General features: G+C 33.3%; 1 protein-coding gene and 1 pseudogene across 1 annotated transcript in view; both read left to right on the top strand.

Annotated features, from left to right (window-relative positions):
* LOC125870224 (uncharacterized) overlaps nt 1-23,217 on the top strand; it is a 1,100,495-nt gene that overhangs the window by 236,592 nt on the left and 840,686 nt on the right. The gene's annotated exons all lie outside the window — the stretch shown is intronic.
* Nucleotides 8,743-9,948, top strand: LOC125870222 (uncharacterized; annotated as a pseudogene).

The following is a 23,217-nucleotide window of genomic DNA, read 5'->3' as shown; positions in this document are numbered from 1 at the left end:
TAACTTCGTTTTCCTCATCATAGCTGCACATTCATTTTGTTCGATTAAGAGTACTATCCAAGTCATCGGTATTGACCGCAAGCGACATTCAAATTTGCACAAGAATAGCCACAATAACACATAACGGAGGTGAAATTTTTTTAAAATTTTGGTTCAAAACCATTTTCTACCAAAACAATGAGCCACAAAATATCAACACAATTTATCAACAACCAGAATATATTGATATCCCAAAAAGGTCAATATTCACAAAAGCAACATCAAATCAAAACCAATATTCACAAAACAGTCACAAGAGGTAGGTATGGAAATACCTCACCCCACCCCATAAAATATGCAGTTGTCCTAAAATGCAACTAAAAACAAAAATTATCTGATAAGTAACAAATAAGAAGCAAAGCTAATCAACCTTCCAGGCTAGGCCTAGGGTGAAGTCTGCATATCCATATCTCCCTCTATCTAGGCATCCGGGCCCGCTGTCTCATCTATCAGGACTCCCTTTGTCTGGGCATCAGTTCGCATTGTGTCAACATCTATGGCACCACTGGAGCCCACCATCAAAGTATACTGAAGTGATACCTGTCGTGCAGTCTCGAACATATCACCCTCTAAGTCAGTCAGGTCCTCATAGATAGCCTTCTCACGAACACCAAGCTGCTCCTCATCATTCTCAACCTCAGACTCAATAGCAGTATCATCAACTCTGACCTCATCTCTGGTCATAGTAGTCAGAGGCTGTGGGTAAGTCCACGCCCCGTAGGTGGGTGGCCGTGGATGGTTGCCTAGAGATAATTTTAAGGTTTAGTTGAGGGGTACTTTGGGGTTTTCCTATTTTATGTGGGATTAAGTGAGGTCCTTTTAGTCTATTTTAAACACCTATATAAGGCATATAGACCCTTAAACAAACTCATACAAATCCCTATTTCTATATACCCAAAAGAACCCATCCTCTCCAAAAAAAATTCTCTTACTAGAACTCAAGGAAGAAGAAAAAGGATGTTGGATCCTAGTGTTTGAAAGAGTAAGGGTTTTCTTCTCAATTTCGTGGGGATTCATCTCCAAGGCATGGTAGTCCTTATTCCATGGGTAGCCTTCACCGATGGAGCCCCTTCAAAACCCCAAAATTTCAAGTTAGAAATCCCAAAAGTTTGGGTTTGACTTCAATCTCATGGATTCCTTTCAAATTCATTTTTAATGATTGAATTATTTTTTATTATGGATAAATTGATGATTTTATATGGTTTTGAATTGAATTCCCCAAGAATCCATGAATTTTCCTATTTTCCCAAATTGGATCTCAAAGTGTGGGTATTGATTGAAGTAAGTAGAATATTATAGAATTATGAATGTAGTGAATTGATTATTTTTATTATGTTATTATCCATATCTAATGTAGTGAATTCTAGATGCGTTGATATGATATGAGTTTTGTCCTTGAAAGGGCAATTTATGATGTTATGCATGTTTTATGAAGGCTATGTATATGCTTTAAGAACACTTTGAGAGTAAAGTGATTATGACTATGATGTAATTGTGGTGTTTTTGAAAGGATATTCTCACACACACACTTATGCATGACTATGAATGAAGTATCCATGATTATGATAATATTATGGTGATTCATTGAAAGGCCATTCTCATGAACACATAATGAACATGATGTGAAAGGTTTTCCCACATAATGAAGATTCTAAGGTTGAAAGGCAATTCTCACCTAATTGAATCTAATGTTATATGTAGAGATGGATGGTGAAAGTTTATTCTCACGTAAGATCTAATAAGCTATCCTAATAACAAAAGTTTTGACTTAGTAAGTACTGCATGGGATTAATGCCTAGCATCGAGTGGATATTGAATATGAGATCGAAGCTCCCCTGCTAGAAAGGGCGGGTTTCTAGAAAGTATCTCTTGAGATGGTAGCTCCCCCGCTAGAAAGGGCGGGTTTCTAGTAACAATCTTATTATCCCATAAACTACGTGCCCTCGTAGGATATTTTGCTAATGGATAAACCTAAGCTAAAGTTACCGATCCTACCTGAGGCAAGTAGACCAACTCTTTTTGGTGTGGGAGACATCGGATTCCATGTTAAGCTCACATGGTCTAATTTGGTTTAGTCCTATTCACACTATTATTGAACATGAAGTATCTCTTGAGATGGTAGCTCCCCCGCTAGAAAGGACGAGTTTCTATTAACAATCTTATTATCCCATAAACTACGTGCCCTCGTAGGATATTTAGCTAATGGATAAACCTAAGCTAAAGTTACCGATCCTACCTGAGGCAAGTAGACCAACTCTTTTTGGTGTGGGAGACATCAGATTCCATGTTAAGCTCACATGGTCTAAGTTGGTTTAGGCCTATTCGCACTATTATTGTACATGAACAGTGGCTACTCAAGAAGCTTTACATAGAATGGGTGAGATTATGGGATTTTATTCATGCATTGCACAATTATGCTTTGAGGGTAGTTATGGTACGTTTTCTTATGTTATGATGGTTTACGTAATGATGTATGCTTAATTCGGATTGTAGCTTGAAAGGCGCTTCCAATAAATTCGTGTGACTAAAGTTGAATATTCCCTTGTCTATGAGAAATAAGCTAAAGATGAGATCAAAATATGTTAAATATGAATGAGGACCTAAAGTGACTTGCTTAGAGTGGGTGGGATTATGTGGTCTTATCCACGCATTGCACAATCTTGTACTTTAGGTGACTTATGAAGAGTTTCTCTTATGTTATGTTAAGATTACTTATGGATGGGTTATGTCTATGACTATGTTGTTATCTCTTATGCTTATAGTCTATGTCTTATTATGATCTCTCATATGCTTATGACTTGTGTTTTTACACTATCTTCAAAATAATGGTTTAGTTTAGCAAATTGCATGCATTTAACTAAAATGTCCCTTCTAGCATATTTTCAAGGTTTTTATGCATGGCTATCATACTTAGTGCATTTTTGTACTAACCCATATTTTCCTATACTTTTTCCAAGTGTAGAGTCCGGTCCTTAAGGGGGTCATCATTTGGTTAAACCTTGGATTCGACTATTCTCCTAGCTTGTAGTGAGTCCTCATGAGTCAAGGATGGATGTTTCATTTGTAGTATTTCCTTTAGGACTATGTTGTATAGGTTGTGCCGTTTTCATTGGGAACTATTGTACTAGATGGCTTTATTAAGACAAGTCTAGACTTCCGCTTGCTTTTATAAAAAACTTCAATTGTATGGAAAAGGTTTTAAAATTTCTGCATCATTTCTATTTACTTTATGCTATGAAATGTTAAGTGGCTTTGGTTAGGCCTTTCGGAGTCTAGTACACCATGTTACATCTAGGGTGTACCATGGGTCGTGAAAAACATGGTAAGTAGAGCACACGTTTTAGAATGATTCTAGCACGATATTTGATTAGCCACGTCTAGTAGAGTCTTGTTCATAATGTGAAGTGCGCCACATTTATTAATGAGAGGCTACAAGATGATTAGGACTACACTACTTTCATTACTCTTAAGTCGTGTGACAGAGTTTAACTCTATAAGGTCTTTCTTCTAATCCTTACCCGCTGGTCTACATGACATGACTACTCAAGGAGCTTTCACCAGTGGATTTTAAGGAGACAATGTTGACTAAGGACCTCCTCCTCAAGCTCCTCAAGTTCTGGTTGATCAAGTGACGAATGAGAAAATTAGGTTTGGTTTTCAATTGTTAACTTGGGCTGGAATAGAAACTCTTGAATTTTATGGGTCAAAGATGGAGGAAGATCCTTAAGAGTTTAAAGATGAGGTCTCTAAGGTGTTCGACTTTGTGGGAGTGACTCCGGTAGAGAAGGAGGAATTGGATGCTTACCAATTGAATTATGTTGCTCAAATGTGGTTTAGTCAATAGAAGGAAGCGAGATCGGTAGAAGCGGGCCCCATGGAATGGGAAAGGTTTAAGAATGTGTTTCTAGATAGGGTTTTTCCTTTGGAGATGAGAGAGGCTTAGATACTTGAGTTTATTAACTTTCGGCAAGGTGGGATGGGTGTTGAGGAGTATGCTTAGATATTTAATAGGTTTTTCAGATTATGTTCCATTTATAATGGACAACCCAAAGTCGAGAATGGGAAAGTTTGTGTCGGGCATGTCTGACTTGATAACAAAAGAATGTCGTATGGCTTTTCTTGATAATGATATGAATATTGATCGTCTTTTGATTTGTGGTCAAGGGATTGAAAAAGAGAAACTTGAAGAGAGGTCTATAGAAACAAAGAAGTATAAGCTTGATGATAATTCCCCTCAAGAAAGGTTTAATGTCCATGGTTGCCCTAAGTTCCAACAAAGGTTTTGGGGGCAAAGTTATTCTAAGGTTTCCCAAAGATTTAACAAAGAGAGGGTGCCTAACCCTAAGTTTCATGAAGGGAGTGATAGGTCTCTATGGCCGGATTGTGCTAGGTGTGGAAGAAGGAATAAGGGTAACTGTCTAGCGAGTTCCAAGGTTTGTTATGGTTGTGATGGAAGTGGTCACAAAATGAGGGATTGCCCGGTGCTTACGGCTAGAGGAAGAGAGGGAAAGAAAGCTTTTCTTAGTGGTCCGGATCCCAATGCTCCCAAGTAAAATGGCTTCTATGCACTCCGGTCTAGGAATCACCAAGAAGGCTCTATAGATGAAGACACTGGTATGTTGATAGTTCCATATAAATGTACATGTTTTTATTAGATCCCGATGCTACTTGCTAGACTTTGATGTTATCCTTGGTAGCGTTCAGATGCATTGTTGGTAGACCTATATTGATTTTAGAACCTGATATGGTTATTATGAGTTCTTGGTTGTGATGTTTGGGATTGCTTGGAAGAAGTGGTACTTGAGAATTAGTAGGGGTTTCCTCCTAAGGGGGATGTGGTGTACTTAGATAGCAAGGTTGTGGAGTATCTCGATATCCTCATATATTTCTTCTACTCCTATTGTAGCTTGAGACAAAGAGTTCCTCTTATCTTGTATTATGTTTTGGAGTCATGAGTGTTTTATGTGTTTCCGTGACTTCCTTATGATATGCATATTCTTGAGAAATTCATGTTTAGTAAGAAAAATGAGTTTTTATGATTGACTTTTCTCATGGGGTTGCGCATTGAGTATGAGTTGCCTAGTTGACTTCATGAGACGAATTGATGAACATGCCTTATATGTATATTCTTTTCTTGAGTAGTTGGCTTAATGGTATCATTGATTGTGTTGAGTATGCTTTAAAGCTTGGATAAGGTAGTTCCTCCTATGATGTGTATTTAGATGTGTTGCATGCATGATGGGTTTCTAGTCTAGAGTCGTGACCTTAAGAAGTGCCTAGAGTGTCATTCGAGGATGAATGTTCCCAAGGGGGAGATATTGTAACATCTCGGAAACTAGTAGGCTTAACTAGAGCTTGACGTGAGGGTTAGAGTCATAGATATAACTTCCCGTACTTAAAATGAAGGGTTTAGGGTTAGAACGCCAAGGTACGACCTGCCCAAGGACCAACCAAGTGTCCTTGAGGAGGACCCTAACTTTTCAACCTAAAACAGTGACCTACGGATGGACCCACACCACGTGGAGGGTGCATCCGTGAGTGGAAACATGTTCTAGTCACCAACCCACGCCCCACCAGTACGGGCAGTGGGTCAATCCACGCCCCGTAGGTGGGTGGCCGTGGATGGTGGCCTACAGACATTTTTAATGTTTAGTTGAGGGGTACTTTGGGGTTTTAGTATTTTAAGTGGGATTAAGTGAGGTCGATTTAGTCTATTTTTAAACACCTATATAAGACTTTTAAACCCTTAAACTAACTCATCCAAATCATTATGTCTAAATTCCCAAAAGAACTCATCCTCTCCAAAAAAATTATCTCACTAGAACTCAAGGAAGAAGAAGAAGGAAGTTGAAGCCTAGGGTTTCAAAGATCAAGAATTTTCTTTTCAATTTCGTGGGGATTCATCACCAAGCTATGGAAGTCCATCATCCATGGGTAGCCTTCACCCACGGAGCCCCTTCAAAACCCCCATATTCCAAGTTAGAAATCCCAAAAGTTAGGGTTTGACTTCAATCTCATGGATTCCTTTCAAATTCATTTTTAATGATTGATTTATGTTTTATTATAGATAAATTGATTATTTTATATGGTTTTCAGTTGAATTCCCCAAGAATCCATGAATTCCCTTATTTTCCCTAATTGGATCTCAATGTGTGGGTATTGATTGATGCAAGTAGAATATTATATAATTATGAATGTAGTGAATTGATTATTTGAATTATGTTATTATCCATGTCTAATGTAGTGAATTCTAGATGTGTTGATATAATATGAGTTTTTACCTTGGAAGGGCAATTTATGATGTTATGCATGTTTTATGAAGGTTATGCATATGCTTTAAGAACACTTTGAGAGTAAAGTGATTATGAATATGATGTAATTCTGGTGTTGTTGAAAGGCTATTCTCACACACACACTTATGAATGACTTTGAATGAAGTATCCATGATTATGATAATGTTGTGGTGATTCAGTGAAAGGATATTCTTATGAATACATAATGAACATGATGTGAAAGGTTTTTTCACATAATAAAGATTCTAAGGTTGAAAGGCAATTCTAACCTAATTAAATCTAATGTTATATGTAGACATGGACGGTGAAAGGTTATTCTCGTGAATGATCTAATGAGCTATCCTAATGGAAGAAGTTATGACTTAATAAGTACTCCGTGGGATTACTGCCTAGCACCGAGTGGATGTTGAAGATAGACTTTAAAATATATCAAGAAGACAATATAATATTAGGAATAAAATGGTTAGAAGAAATGAAACCATATAATTTAGAAAATACCCAATTAACAATAACTTATAAAAATAAAAAGATCATAATAAAAAGGGCAGTATGAAAATTTATATACTTGCAAAAATAATAGTAGAAAATTACTACAACAAATACTATACTCCAATGATAGATACAGGAGCAGAAGCAAACATGTGTAAACATAATTGTCTACCAGATGAAAAATGGGAGAAACTAAAAACACCTATAGTCGTCACAGGATTTAATAATGAAGGAAGTATGATAACATATAAAGCAAAAAATATAAAGTTACGAATATGGGATAAAATATTAACTATAGAAGATATATATAGTTATGAATTTATAAATAAAGACATGCTTTTAGGAATGCCATTTCTAGAAAAACTATACCCCCATGTAATAACAAAAACACATTGGTGGTTTACCACACCATGTAAGCAAAAGATAGGAGCAAAAAGAGTAAGTAATAAAAACAGAAAACCTACACCATGGATTAAAGGAAGTGAAAAAATCACTCAAAAATTAGAAAATGTTAAAGAAAATACTCACAATATAGAATTAATAATATTTTCAATAGACAAATTAAAATTAATTCAAGAAAAATTAGATATGTTATATAGTGAAGATCCCTTAAAAGGATGGGAAAACCATAAAACAAAAGTAAAAATTGAACTAATTGATGAAAATAGCATAATAACCCAAAAACCATTGAAATATAATTTTGAAGATTTAAAAGAATTTAAAATGCATATAAAAGAATTATTAGAAAACAAATATATTCAAGAAAGTAATAGCAAACATACAAGTCCAGCATTCATAGTAAATAAACACAGCGAACAAAAAAGAGGTAAAAGTCGTATGGTTATTGACTATAGAAATTTAAATGCAAAAACAAAAACATATAATTACCCCATACCTAACAAAGTATTAAAAGTAAGACAAATACAAGGATATAATTATTTTAGTAAATTTGATTGTAAATCAGGATTTTATCATCTAAAGCTAGAAGAAGAATCTAAAAAATTAACAGCTTTTACAGTACCACAAGGATTCTATGAATGGAACGTACTACCTTTTGGATATAAAAATGCACCAGGAAGATACCAACATTTTATGGATAATTATTTTAACCAACTAGAAAATTGTATAGTATACATAGATGATATATTGTTATATTCACGAACAGAAGAAGATCATATACGATTGTTAGAAAAATTTATACATATTATAACATACTCAGGAATAAGTTTAAGTAAGAAAAATGCAGAAATAATGAAAAATCAAATAGAATTTTTAGGAATACAAATAGATAAAAATGGTATAGAAATGCAAAACCATATAGTACAAAAAATAATAAATCCTGACGAACAAATAGATACGAAAAAGAAATTACAATCATTTTTAGGATTAGTAAACCAGGTAAGAGAATATATACCTAATTTAGCAGAAAATCTAAAACCTTTGCACAAAAAATTGAAGAAAGATGTAGAATATTATTTTGATAAAAAAGATCAAGAACAAATACAAAAAATAAAATCATTATGTAAGAAGTTACCTAAATTATATTTTCCAGATGAAAATAAAAAATTTATATACATAGTAGAATCAGATGCTAGTGAAATAAGTCACGGAGGAGTATTAAAATATAAATATGAAAAAGAAAAACTAGAACATCATTGTAGATACTACTCAGGAACATTTACAAATCCTGAAATAAAATGGGAAATAAATAGAAAAGAATTATATGCACTATATAAATGTTTATTAGCTTTTGAACCATATATAGTATATGATAAGTTCATTGTAAGAACAGATAATACGCAGGTGAAATGGTGGATTACAAAGAAGATACAAGATTCAGTAACAACAACAGAAATACGAAGACTAGTATTAAATATACAGAATTTTACATTTACAATAGAAGTAATAAGTACTAACAAAAATGTCATTGCAGACTACATATCAAGACAAAGCTACACAGACGGACCTAGACAAAGATGAAAAAATATTCAATGCTATAGCAATGCTTTGTACAAAGATAGATAACATGGACAAAGAGATACAAAAAATGAAAGGTCAGCAGCATGACGGTAAATATGCGGAGCTAAGTCGATCAGAAGACTTAAAAATTCCAGAGCTAGAAGGTGACGCTGGGAAACACCGAAAAACCCAAGCTCACAATTTATTACATGCAGCTACAGGTAGCACATCATCTACAAAAGAGGAGAAATGATATGTCAATACAAATATGAACAAGATATTCGAAAAACCATTTATACCCAAAAAACAAAACCCCATATTTGTACCACCTCAAATAAATACTTATAAGGAAAGTCTAAACCAGGACAAAAAGACCTATAACCATATAACCAGAGCATATATAGAAAATATCCACAAAATACAAACCTTTTTAAATAAAAACCCCAGATCAAAAACTATCCAAAATCCACATGAAGATTATATTACCCAAGCTTTGCAAGGATATAATAAACTAATCGCTTTACCTAAGACAAATGCAAACCTAATAGCAACTTGCTATAACTATGGATTATTGAACACAGTATATACCCAAACTAGAGATGAAATAGCTACGATACCAGAGTTACATAAAGCATTCATGAACTATAAGAGAATAACTAAAGGAACTTTGTTTTATATAACGTTTTATTCAGCACCAGCAGAAATACTTTACGACGAAATAAAACCGATTATACAAGTTATAAAAATTGGACTAACTAGAAAAATGATTATACCGGAAAAAATAGAGGAGCAAGAGGAGATACAAAAAGTAGAGATACCAGCATTCTATGCAGGAAAAAGAATTATTGGAATAGCTACTATACTGAATGAGTTAACATCTAATTATTTGAACAACAATTCAATATGGAGTTATTATTCACGGGAACAAACAATGATATATTCGAATTGTCGAGAATTTAGAGCAGCAGATATGGAAGAACTCAGGCAATGGGCACTAAGTCTACTAAAACCTGAGCAACAACCTACAACAAGAGCTATAAGGAAGGATTTTATCTCTTCAGAAATAATGACCAGATACTGCAAAACTATTGGCCATAAATATCCGGATCATCAATGTTCCAAATGTCAAGGCGAAGATAACGTGATCCCAGACGTGCAGCTAGAGTAAAAACAAGAAGTGACAAGATCGACAAGATAAAAAGGAAAAGCTATGCTAAGAGGAGCTACTTTATGAAAAGAAAAGCTAGTAGTAACATGTTAAGTTAGAAATATTATGTACAAAAATGTAAAGTAAAGTTGTTTGTCCTTTTGTTGACTTTGTAAAAATAGGAATCTTATTAGTAGTGCAGATGTAAAGAAGCACTAACGTGTTAGTCTAGGAATATGTACAAAAGTAACTATAGTTAGGTGTAAAGTAATCATAGTAGGAATAAAGTAACCATAGTAAGGTTACTTATATGTGTATAAATAGGTAGCCATTATGGCATATAGAGGCAAGACTTTCTACACGGAAAGCACAACCCTTTTGTAAACAAATATTCTCTCAAATAAAAATCTAAGTTTCAAGTAAAACTATGGATCAAAATAGTGCAGATACTACACAGGTATATACATTTATGATTATGCATAACTAAATTTATTAATTCCTGAATATCATAGTAATGATAGAATAGAATTTATATTAGTTATTATATACTAGAATTATTTTTAGATGTTTTCTAGTTTGTTAACATGAGGAAAGAAAGGAAAACTTCCAGACTATGTCATCCTAAAGTTGAAACCATAGGCATGAGAAGCCGTGAGGGGAGTAAACATAGTTGAGGCGCTGTTAGGAAGAAAATACTTTCGAAAGTACGATGTTAACAGTGACAGGAAAACATGTTGAAAATAATCTAGTTTATAGTAATCTAATATGAATAATATTCGTCAAGACTATGGTATAAGGGAATTATGTTTTGAAATTATTATGCCTAATTTGCATGACGAAATGATATTAGCATATAAAATATTAATCTTGTATGTATTAAGAAACATAGAAATTACGGAACTAAAACAAATGATATGGCAGCTGATATTTGAAGAAGAAGAAGAAGAATTAATGAATCACTATGGTATGAAGATGAAATTCCAGAATTTAACTTAAGTGATTTAGAAATTCAATATTCCGATTAATGATAAATCAAGAATACTTAGAATATTGGCAACAAACTATAATAGATATTACTTTATTAAGTAATTTAATTAAAGAAAATATAGAAGCATTTCAACAAACCCACGACATACAATACATAGAGTATATATTAGAAAACATAAAAGAAATTATAAGATTAATACCCCTAGAAAAGATGTATTATGAAAAAATTAATTCATAATATATTTATGTATGTCACGACCCGAGCCTACACCCTGGACGTAACACAGCGTACAAAACTCCGAAGAGCCCCATACAAACCTCATAACATTCATAACATAAGAAAATAGAATATGGTGCGAAAATTTAAAACTTTTTCTTTTACAATCAAAGTCTTTTATAAACATGAGCGGAAGTTTATACATTGTCTCAAACCATCTATAACAATTAAGATTACAACTTTGTAACACAACCCATACAAAAGTTCTAAACATAAGATGAAAGACTTAAAAGATAGAGTGGTCAAGCCCTCGAATGCTATGAGGACTTACCAAACTTCTTCTTCTTGATCTACTATTATCCTAGCCACGAGGATGGAGGCCAATATCACCAAACACTACACTTTGTGAAAAAATGTAGAAGAATTATGGGATACCACAAAAAATGTACTAAGTATGATACCCATGCATAAAATCCTTGTAAACATGCTTAAAAATGACATTTTGGTTGAAAACCATGCATTTAACAAGTTGAGAATCATCAAGTACTTTTAGTATAAAACATGAGTCACAAGAATAATCATCATATAAATCATTATAACACATTAGAACCATCTCTTAGGTAACCCTAAGGTACACTTGTGCAATGTATGAATGACATCCCATAATACCACTCATACTAACTATCTCTTTGAAGCCACCATAAACATACTTCCCATTCTTCATTCTCATCTTTAGTTAATACTCATAGATAAGGAACAATCAAATTTAGTAAGTCATATCAAGGAAAGCAACTCATATCAACAATCCAAGTTAAGCATTCATCATTACATTTAAGCTTCATGTTAACATTCTCAATAGCATCATAATAATCATATTCATTTCATAAGACATTATAACATTTAGAAACACACCATGACTATTCTCAAAGAATACTTGTGCAATGCATGGATGAAGTCCCATACCCCTCTCCCTCCACCCACACTAAGTAGTGCATTCTGGAGAAGCCATAGTTCATTATCATTCATTCTGCGGGTAAGCCTTAATCGACATAGACCATGTGACCAATCATGGAATCCCGGTGTTACACACACCGAATAAGGGATTCCTACTTGCCTAAGGTAGGACCGTTAATTTAACTTAGGTGGATCCACTAGCTAAAAACCTATGTGGACACATAGTTGTGGGATAGGGAGTTTGCTATAAGATACCCAGCCTCAACTCATGTATGGGCATCCATCTCATGAGATTGCTACTAGATGCCCCCCTCAACTCACGTATGAGTATCCATCTCAATCCATATCCACTCTGTGCTTAGCATTATTCCCCATAGAGTACTTTACATTCATTACTTAAGTTCATTAAAATGGGATATAAAGATTGTTACTAGATACCCTGCCTCAACTCACGTGAGGGCACCCATCTCATCACAAGATTCATTCATTATGATAACTCATAGATTCAAAGATGAGAATAGCCTTTCAACTAAGAATCCCCATATTGTGAGAAAACCTTTCACAACATGTAAGTATCATTCATTAGTGTACAATTGAGAATAGCCTTTCAATTAACACATCATCATTAACATAATCATAGTACTCCATTCAACAATGTGTGTAGTGAATAGATTTTCAACACAACACCATTGCATCATTATCATCATCACTTTATTCCCAAGTATTCATAAGCATGTACATAAACATCAAGATCATACATAATTCTCATAATTTACCCTTAAAGGACCTTGAATGATAATTCACCAACACACATAGTACTACTACAATTAGTCATGGATAATAACATGATTCAAGTATTTAAACTACTACAAGAACGATTACATAGCATTCACCTTACTACAATTCACCCACATCATATAGTCTTAAATTAGGGTTATGGGGAGTTCATGGAAGATTTTATCATAAAACCATCATAAAACATCAATTCAATCTTAATATATGATAATTAAATCATTGAAAACGTTTTTAAGAAGAATCCATAAATTGGAGTGAAAGCCCTAGGTTTTGGAGAATTTTCATCTTTGAAATTGAAAGTTTGAGGGATTCATTGAAGAAATATTTCCATGAATCAAGACTACCATACCTTAGATGAATAAATCCAACCAAAATCATGGGAGAAATCCCCCTCCTTCAAGCCCTTACTTGATCTTCTTCTTCTTCTTCAATGGAGTTTTTGGGAGAAGACTTTCGGGGTAAAGGTGGTTATGATTTGGGTAGTTCAGATTTATGAAATATATGAGGTGGTTAATGACTTAAAATTACTTATATAAGTCTAAATAATCAATAAAAAATTACCTCACTTCAAACTAACCTCGAAAGGAATTATCTAAAATACCCCTCCCTTGGCCGAGTCTAGGCTACTTGTTGCAGGCATGACCTACGCCTGGGACCTATGGTCCGTAGGTCAGCCCACTGGCCGTTCTGCAGGTCCATAGGTCATGTCCTAGCTTAACTTTGAGGGCCTGACCCACGACCCCCACCTACGGGACGTGGGTCCACCTAGTTGCCATAGGTGCCATCCGTAAGTGGCCCTCTTTTGGACATATTTGGTAGATTTGGGGGTTAGGCTTTAGGGTCCTCCTCAAGGACCCTTGGTTGGTCCTTGGGGGGGTCTTACCTTGACGTCTAACCCCTAAACCCCTCAACCTAAGTTCAGGAAACCATTTTACACTTCTAAACCCCATATCAAACTCAAAAACTCTAACGTAAGGCTCTAGTTTCACCTACTAGTTTTCCTGGTGTTACATTATCTCCCCCTTGGGAACATTCGTCATCGAATGACTGTCTAAACACTCCTCGGAATTCAAGACTCAAGACTGGCAACCCATAATGCATGAAACATCATAACAATGCACAAAACAAGGAGGAAGCATCAACTACAACTCAATACACCCAATGCAACACAAGGTAGTAGGAACTACATCTAACAACCCATTATGCATGAAAACTTTAACATTTCTCATTTCATTGGAGGAATACCTTCTCCAACTCAAAGCATGCTCATCATAACATCATGAAGGAAATTATGTAATTACTCTCAAAAGAACATTTAAGCATGTTCAACAATTTATGTCATGAAGCATATAGGCAACTCATACTAATTGCACATTGACATGAGGAATAAAAGTCCTGAAAACTCATTTTCTCATTAAACATGAATTCATCAAGAACATGCATAATATAAGGAGACCATGGAAACACATAATCACACATAACTCCATAACATGAAACAATCCACAAGGAACTCTTTGTCTCAAGCTTGAATAGGAATATAAGGAAGAGAATGAGGATATCGGGACTTCTCATCAGCCCTTGGCCTCCCAAGTAGCACTCTCAACTAAAACCCTTACTAAAATACCACTCCTCAAAATTTTCATGGAAACAATTCCCTCACACTTCTATTTCTTAACTTGCCGGTCTAAGAACTCTAACGGAACTTCTAAATTAGAGAGGTTCTCATTTAAGCACTCTTGCTCACATGCAACCTTACCAACACAACTCAAGATCTCATATGAGCCTACCAAACCAGGACTAAACTTCTCAAACTCACTACAGCCCTCAAGGTGAGAATTTCAAGCCAAATCAAATCATGAAAATCTATAACACTATACGACCTTGCTATATAAGAACATTATCTCCCCCTTGGGAGTAAACCTACACAGACTTTTCTAAGCATCATTTCTTTCAACTTCTAAGGTTGGCCCAAATTATCACTCAACTATCACATCCATCACAAAAGGTGATTCTAAACCATGGAGAATTACACTTCTACCCTCTTTTAAAGGAGTCTACTCATTCAACTTCTCTAGACACCACTTAAACACCTTAATTCATCAAATCCTCCAACACACCATAAAAGTCATCATGACTAAGTCGGGTTCTATCAACAAACACACACAACCATAATACAACCCATTTATACTAAAGGATATCATATAAACATATCATATCAAGTCTTATCTAGTCATATAGCCATAATTGGCATCACTACCAACCTTTTCTCCCTCAATCCTTGTAGTGTGAGCCCTTTCAAGTGGTCATATCCTAAAGACCATCAGATAAGGAGTAGGAGAGAGACCTTATAGAGTTAAACACTATGATACGACTTAGACAATGAAGAAGTGAGATTTTCCTAACATCTAATAGCCTCGTATTCATAAATGTGGCACACTTCACACTATGAGCAAGACTCTATAGATGTGGTTTGAGACAATCTTATAACCATCCAAAAATCTTGTGCTCTAATGCCATGTTTGTCACGACTCGAGCATATACTCCGGACATAACACAACGTACAAGACTCCGAAGAGCCCCATACAAGCCTCATAGCATTCATAACATAAGACAATAGAATATGGTGTGGAAATTTAAAAAAATTTCTTTTACAAGCGAAGTCTTTTATAAACATGAGCGGAAGTCTATACTTTGTCTCAAACAATCTATAACCATTAGGATTACAACTTTTGGACGCAGCCCATACAAAAGCTCTAAACATAAGATGAAAGACTTAAAATACATAGTGGTTAAGCCCTCGAATGCTATGAGACTTACCAAACTTCTTCTTCTTGGTCTACTACGATCCTAGCCACAAGGATAGAAGCCAATATCACCAAACCCTAAACTTTGTGAAAAAATGTAGAAGAAATATGGCTAAGTACAAAAAACTACTAAGTATGATAGCCATGCATAAAATCCTTGAAAACATGCTTAAAAAGAACATTTTAGTTGAAAACCATGCATTTAACATTGAGAATCATCAAGTACTTTTAGTATAAAACATGAGTCACAAGAATAATCATCATATAAATCATTATAACACATTCGAACCATCTCTTAGGTAACCCTAAGGTACACTTGTGCAATGTATGAATGGCATCCCATAATACCACTCATACTAACTATCTCTTTGAAGCCACCATAAACATATTTCCCATTCTTCATTCTCATCTTTTGTTAATACTCATAGATAAGGAACAATCAAATTTAATAAGTCATATCAAGGAAAGTAACTCATATCAATAATCCAAGTTAAGCATTCATCATTACATTTAAGCTTCTTGTCAATATTCTCAATAGCATCATCATAAGCATATTTATTTCATAAGACATTATAACATTTAGGAAGACACCATGAATACCCTCAAATCCTACTTGTGCAATGCATGGATTAAGTCCCATACCCCTACCCACACTAAGTAGTGCATTCTTGAGAAGCCATAGTTCATTATCATTCATTGTGGGGGTAAGCCTTAACCGACATAGACCATGTGAGTAATCATGGAATCCCGGTATTACCCACACCAAATAAGGGATTCCTAATTGCCTCAGGTAGGACCGTTAATTTAGTTTAGGTTGATCCACTAGCTAAAAACCTATGTCAACACATAGTTATGGGATAGGGAGATTTCTACTAGATACCCCGCCTTAAATCACATATGGGCATCAATCTCAAGAGATTAGTACTAGATACCCCGCCTCAACTCACATGAGGGCACCCTTCTCTTCCCAACATTAATTCATTAAGATAGCTCATAGATTCAAATATGAGAATATCCTTTCAACTAAGAAACCCTATATTGTGAGAAAACCTTTCACAACATGTCATTATCATTCATTAGTGTACAATTGAGAATAACCTTTCAATCAACACATCATCATTAACATAATCATAAAACTTCATTCATACTTCATTCAAGAGTGTGTGTGCAGTGAATAGATTTTCAACAGAACTCTGTTGCATCATTATCATCATCACTTTATTCCTATATATTCATAAGCATGTACATAAACATCAAGATCATATATAAATCTCATAATTTGCCCTTAAAGGACCATGAATCATAATTCACCAACACACCTAGAACTACTACAATTAGGCATGGATAATAACATGATTCAAGTATTTAAACTACAACAAGAACAATTCCATAGAATTCACCTTACTACAATTCACCCACATAACATAGTCTTAAATTAGGGTTATGGGGAATTCATGGATTCATGGGAGATTTTATCATAAAAACATCACAAAACAGAAATTAAATCTTAATATATGATAATTAAATCATTGAAAACATTTTAAAGATGAATCCATGACTTGGATTGAAAATCCTAGGTTTTGGATAATTTTCATCTTTGAAATTGAAACTTTGAGGGTTTCATGGAAGAAAGCTTTCCATGAATCAATACTACCATACCTTATATGAATAAATCCAACAAAAATCATGTGAGAACACCCCCTCCTTCAAGCCCTAACTTGATTTTATTCTTTTTCTTCAATGGAGTTTTTGGGAGAAGACTTTAGGGGTAAAGGTGGTTATGATTTGGGTAGTTGAGATTCATGAAATATATGAGGTGGTTAATTACTTAAAAGTACTTATATAAGTCTACATAATCAATATAAAATGTCCTCACCTCAACCTAACCTTAAAAGGAATTACCTAAAATTCCCCTCCCTTGGCCGAGTCTAGGCAGCTTGTTGCAGGCATAACATACACCTGGGACCTACTGGCCGTTTTGCAGGTCTGTAGGTCATGGCCTGTAGCTTAAATTCTGAGTAACTGACCCATGAACCCCACCTACAGGGAGTGGGTCCACCTACTGGCTGTAGGTGCCATCCGTAGGTGGCCCTCTTTTGGATAGTTTCGGCAGATTTGGGGGTCTTCAGGGTTAGGCTTTAGGGCCATCCTTAGGTACCTTTTGTTGGTCCTTGGGGGGGTCATACCTTGACGTTTAACCACTAAACCCCTCAACCTAAGTTCGGGAAACCATTGTACACTTCTAAACCCCAAATCAAACTTAAAAACTCTAACGTAAGGCTCTAGTTTCACTTACTAGTTTTCCGGGTGTTCCATTGTATATGCTAATCAAGAATCTTTACTTAGTATGGGTGAGAGTATGGGATCTTATTCATGCATTGCACAAGTATGCTTTAAGGGTAGTTATGGTATGTTTTCTTATGTTATGATGTTAAATGTAATGATTTATGCTTAATTTGGATTGTAGCTTTAAAGGCCCTTCCAATACATGTGTGTGACTAAGGTTGAATGTTCCCTTGTATATGAGAAGTAAGCTAAAGATGAGATCAAAAGATGTTAAATATGAATGAGGACCTAAAGTGACTTTCTTAGCGTGGGTAGGATTATGGGGTCTTATCCATGCATTGCACAATCTTGTAATTTAGGTGACTTATGAAGTGTTTCTCTTATGTTATGTTAAGATAACTTATGTATGGGTTATGTCTATGACTATGTTGTTATCTCTTATGTGTATAGTCTATGTCTTATTATGATGTCTCTTATACTTATGACTTGTGTTTTTACACTATCTTCAAATTAACTTAGCAAATTGCATGCATTCAACTAAAATGTCTATTTTAGCATGTTTTCAAGGTTTTTATGCATGGCTATAACACTTAGTGCATTTTTTTATTAACCCATATTTTCCTATAATTTTTCCAAGTGTAGGGTTCGGTCCTTAAGGCGGTCATCATTTAGTTAAAGTTTGGATTCGACTATTCACCTAGCTTGTGGTGATTCCTCATGAGTCGAGGACAGATGTTTCATTTCTAGTTTTTCCTTTCGGACTATGTTGTATGGGCTGTGCCGTTTTCATTGGGAACTATTGTAATATATGGTTATATTGAGACTAGTCTAGGCTTCCGCTTGCTTTTATGAAAGACTTCAATTGTATGGAAAAAGTTTTATAATTTTTGCATCATTTCTATTTACTTTATGTTATGATATGCTAAGTCGCTTGTGTTAGGCCTTTCGGGGTCTAGTACGCTATGTTACATCTAGGGATTTTCGTGGCGGAATTCGTCATGCTTTTAGGTATAGAAGGCTTTATCATAATATTCTTTTTTCATGGGTATTAATCTGATTATTTCTTTTTTATTTTCTAGAATATATTCTATATATTGTATATCTTGGGTTCTTAGATATATTTCTATATTTTCTTTTATTAGGTCTCCTAATAAGGTTATATTTTCAATAGTTGCTTGCCAATATTGGAGGTATTCGTAGTTTATCATTAGTCTGAGTATTCTAATTCTAGATCGCTAATATCAATTTGTTCTAGGTCTATATCTATTTCATACCAGATTTGGGTCGCTAGTTCTAATTCTTCAAAGTTAAATATTTTATCCCATATTAATCTTCTTAATTCAATTATTTCTATATCTTTTAGAATATATAAATCAATGTTTCATAAGTTAATATCATTTTATCATGTAGGTAAGTAGCCATATTAATGTTCTGTTGTTTAATCAATAATTTCCTCATATCATATGCATAGTAAATATTATTCATATTAGATTACTATAAACTAGATTATTTTCAACCATGCTTTCTCGTCACTACTAACACCGTACTTTCAAAGGTACTTTCTTCCTAAACAGCGCCTCAACTTTGTTTACTCCCCTCACGGCTTTCCTTGCCTACGGTTTCAACCTTAGGATGGCATAGTTTTGGAAGTTTTTCCTGTTTTTTCCAATGTTAGCAAACTAGAAACATGCTTCAAATAATTCTAGTATATAATAACTAATATAAACTTATTTTATCATGCTATGATATTCAAGAATCAATAGATTTAGCTACGCATAATCATAAATAGATATACCTGTTTTTCTATGAGTGTAATTTCTGTTGTGTTTTGATCCATATCTTAGATTGGAAATTTGATATTTTATTGAAATATTTTTGTTTACAAAGAGGTTTGCTTTCCATCGAGAAAGTCTTGCTTTAGATGTGCCTAATGGCTCTCTATTTATACAAGTCGAGATACCTCTTACTTTACATCTGTCCTATACTATTTCTACTTTACATTTATTGCATACTACATTATTTTAATAATGCACACCTACCACTTTACACTTGTCTACTAATAATGTACACCTACCATACCTACCACTTTACATTTGTCCACTAATAATGTACACCTACCACTTTACACTTGTCTGCACTAATTTACATATTCCTATCTACTAACTTACTTTTACAATAAGACAAGCAACTTTATTTTTCTTTTATCTTGTCAGTATTTGCTTTTTATCTTGTCGTCTTTATTCTAGCTGGACAGCTTGAATTACATTATCTTCTCCATAGCATTTTGAACATTGATGATCTGGGTATCTGTGTCCAATAGTCTTGCAATATTTTGTCATTATCTCTGGTGAAATAAAATTCTTTCGTATTGCTCTTGTAGTTGGCTGTTGCTCTGGTTTTAATAAGCTTAATATCCATTGTCGTATTTCTTCCATATCTGCTTCTCTAACTTCTCTAGAATTTGAATATATCATAGTTTGCTCTCTTGCATAATAGCTTCATACTGAATCTTGTACCTTTCTTGTTATCCACCATTTTACCTACGTATTATCTGTTCTTACAATAAATTTGTTATACACAATATATGGTTCAAAAGCTAATAAACATTTATTTATTGAATATAATTCTTTTCTATTTATTTCCCATTTTATTTCGGGATTTGTAAATATTCCTGAATAATATCTGCGATGGTGTTCTACCTTTTTCTTATTATATCTATATTTTAATACTTCTCCGTAGCTCATTTCACTTGCATCTGATTCCACTATATAGGTGAATTTTTTATTTTCATTTGAAAAGCATAGTTTAGGTAATTTTTTACATAATGATTTTATTTTTCGTATTTGTTCTTGATCATTATTATTAAAATGATATTCTACGTCTTTCTTTAATTTTTTATGTAATGGTCTTAAATTTTCTGCTAAATTAGGTATATATTCTCTTACTTGATTTACTAATCCTAGAAACGATTGTAATTTCTTTTTTGTATCTATTTGTTCTTCAGAATTTATTATCTTTTGTACTATATGTGTTTGCATTTTTATACCATTTTTGTCTATTTGTATTCCTAAGAACTCTATTTGCTTTTTCATTATATCTGCTTTCTTTTTACTTAGGCTTATACTTGAGTATTCTATGATATGTACAAATTTTTCTAATAATCTTATATGTTCATCTTGTGTTTTAGAATATAATAATATATCATCAATGTATGCTATACAATTCTCTAGTTGTTTAAAGTAGTTATCCATAAAGTGTTGATATCTACCTGGTGCATTTTTATATCCAAATGGTAATACATTCCATTCATAGAATCCTTGTGGTATTGTTAATGCTGTAAGTTTTTTAGATTCTTCTTCTAACTTTAAGTGGTAAAATCCTGATTTGCAGTCAAATTTGCTAAAATAATTATATCCTTGTATTTGTCTTATCTTTAATATTTTATTGGGTATTGGGTAATTATATGTTTTAGTTTTTGCATTTAAATTTCTATAGTCAATAATCATTCTACTTTTTCCTCTTTTTTGTTCACTATGTTTATTTACAATAAATGCTGGGCTTGTATGCTTACTATTGTTTTCTTGTATATATCATTTTTCTATTAATTCATTTATATGTATCTTGAATTCGGTTAAATCATTAAAATTATACTTTAATGGTTTTTGGGTTATTATACTATTATTATCAATTAGCTCAATTTTTACTTTTGTTTTATGTTTCTCCAATCCTTGTAAAGGATCCTCACTATATAATAATTCTAACTTATCTTGGATTATTTTTACTTTATCTATAGAGAATATAATTAATTCTATTTTAGGGTCTTCTTCTTTTATATTTTCTAATTTTTGTGTAATTTTTCACTACCTTTTATCCATTCTGTTGTTTTCCATTTTTTGTTATTCACTCTTTTTGCACCTATTTTTTGTTTACATGATGTTGTGAACCACCAGTGTGTTTTTGTTATTATATGTGGGTATAATTTTTCTAAAAATGACATTTCTAATATCATATCTTTTGTGGTCAATTGAAAGTTATATATTTCTTCTATAGTTAATATCTTATTCCATATTTGTATTTTTATATTTTTTGCCTTATATGTGATCATGCTTCCTTCATTATTAAATTTTTTTACTACTATCGGTGTTTTTAATTTTTCCCATTTATTTTTGGTAAGCAATTGTATTTACATATGTTAGCTTCTGCTCCTGTGTCTATCATTGGTGTATAATATCTGTTGTAATATCCTTCTATTATTATTTTTGCAAGTATATATATTTTCATGTTTTTATCATAAGAAAGTTCTTTTTATTATTATCTTCTTATTATTATAATTTATTGTTAACTTTTTGTCTTCTAAATTATATGGTTTTACTTGTTCTAACCATTTAATTCCTAAAGTGATATTTTTATCTCCTTGATATACTTTAAACTTTATTACTATTGGTACTCCTCCAATGATTATTTCCTTTTATGTAGTTTCTTCGGTATATATTAATGCCTTTGTTAGTTCAGGGCATAATTATTCAGTAGTACTTATTTCATATTCTGTTACTAATTCTCTTGTAATATAATTTTCTTCCTGTCGGTATTTATTAATATTAGATATTTTCGTTGCTCCATTACTCCCGTTATGTAATAATGATATGGTTTTATTTCTTCTTCTATTGATTTTTGTGGAGTTTTATCTATTCTTCTTGAGGTACTCATATTTGATGATATTTGGGGTATTTCATAGTTTATTCTTTTTGTGTGCTTAATCTTTCTTTTACTATTTCTAAGTCTTCTTCTATGTCAATCTCATTATAACTATAGTCATTATTATGTATGACTATAACTATTCTCTCAAATGGATTTTCTATTTTTATTTTATTTATTTTATTTTTAGCCGTTATCTTATGTTTTGTTGTTAAAACATACAAGTTTTTACATCTAACTGTAAATATTTTACTTCCTGGGACTAGTTCTATCCCTGACATTTTCAAATATAATACTAGTGATTTATCTATATTCTTGTCATTTATTGCTACTGTGTAGTTAACACTTATTATGAATTTAAATTTTTGGTATATGAGGTTACCTTTTACTGCACTTATTATACTTTTTTCTATAGTTTGTATGATCATATCATCTGCTAAGTATATTTCTATGGGTGTATTTATGCCTTCTCTAAAACATGCTTTTATTAATATCTCTGTTCCTCCTAAATGTACATATTTAATTGGATTTTTAGCCTTAATATCTTGTATT

This window comes from Solanum stenotomum, chromosome 7, assembly GCF_019186545.1.
Source record: "Solanum stenotomum isolate F172 chromosome 7, ASM1918654v1, whole genome shotgun sequence".
Classification (NCBI taxonomy): Eukaryota; Viridiplantae; Streptophyta; class Magnoliopsida; order Solanales; family Solanaceae; genus Solanum; species Solanum stenotomum.
Note: the sequence above shows the minus strand (reverse complement) of the source record. Positions and strands in the feature narration are given on the sequence as shown.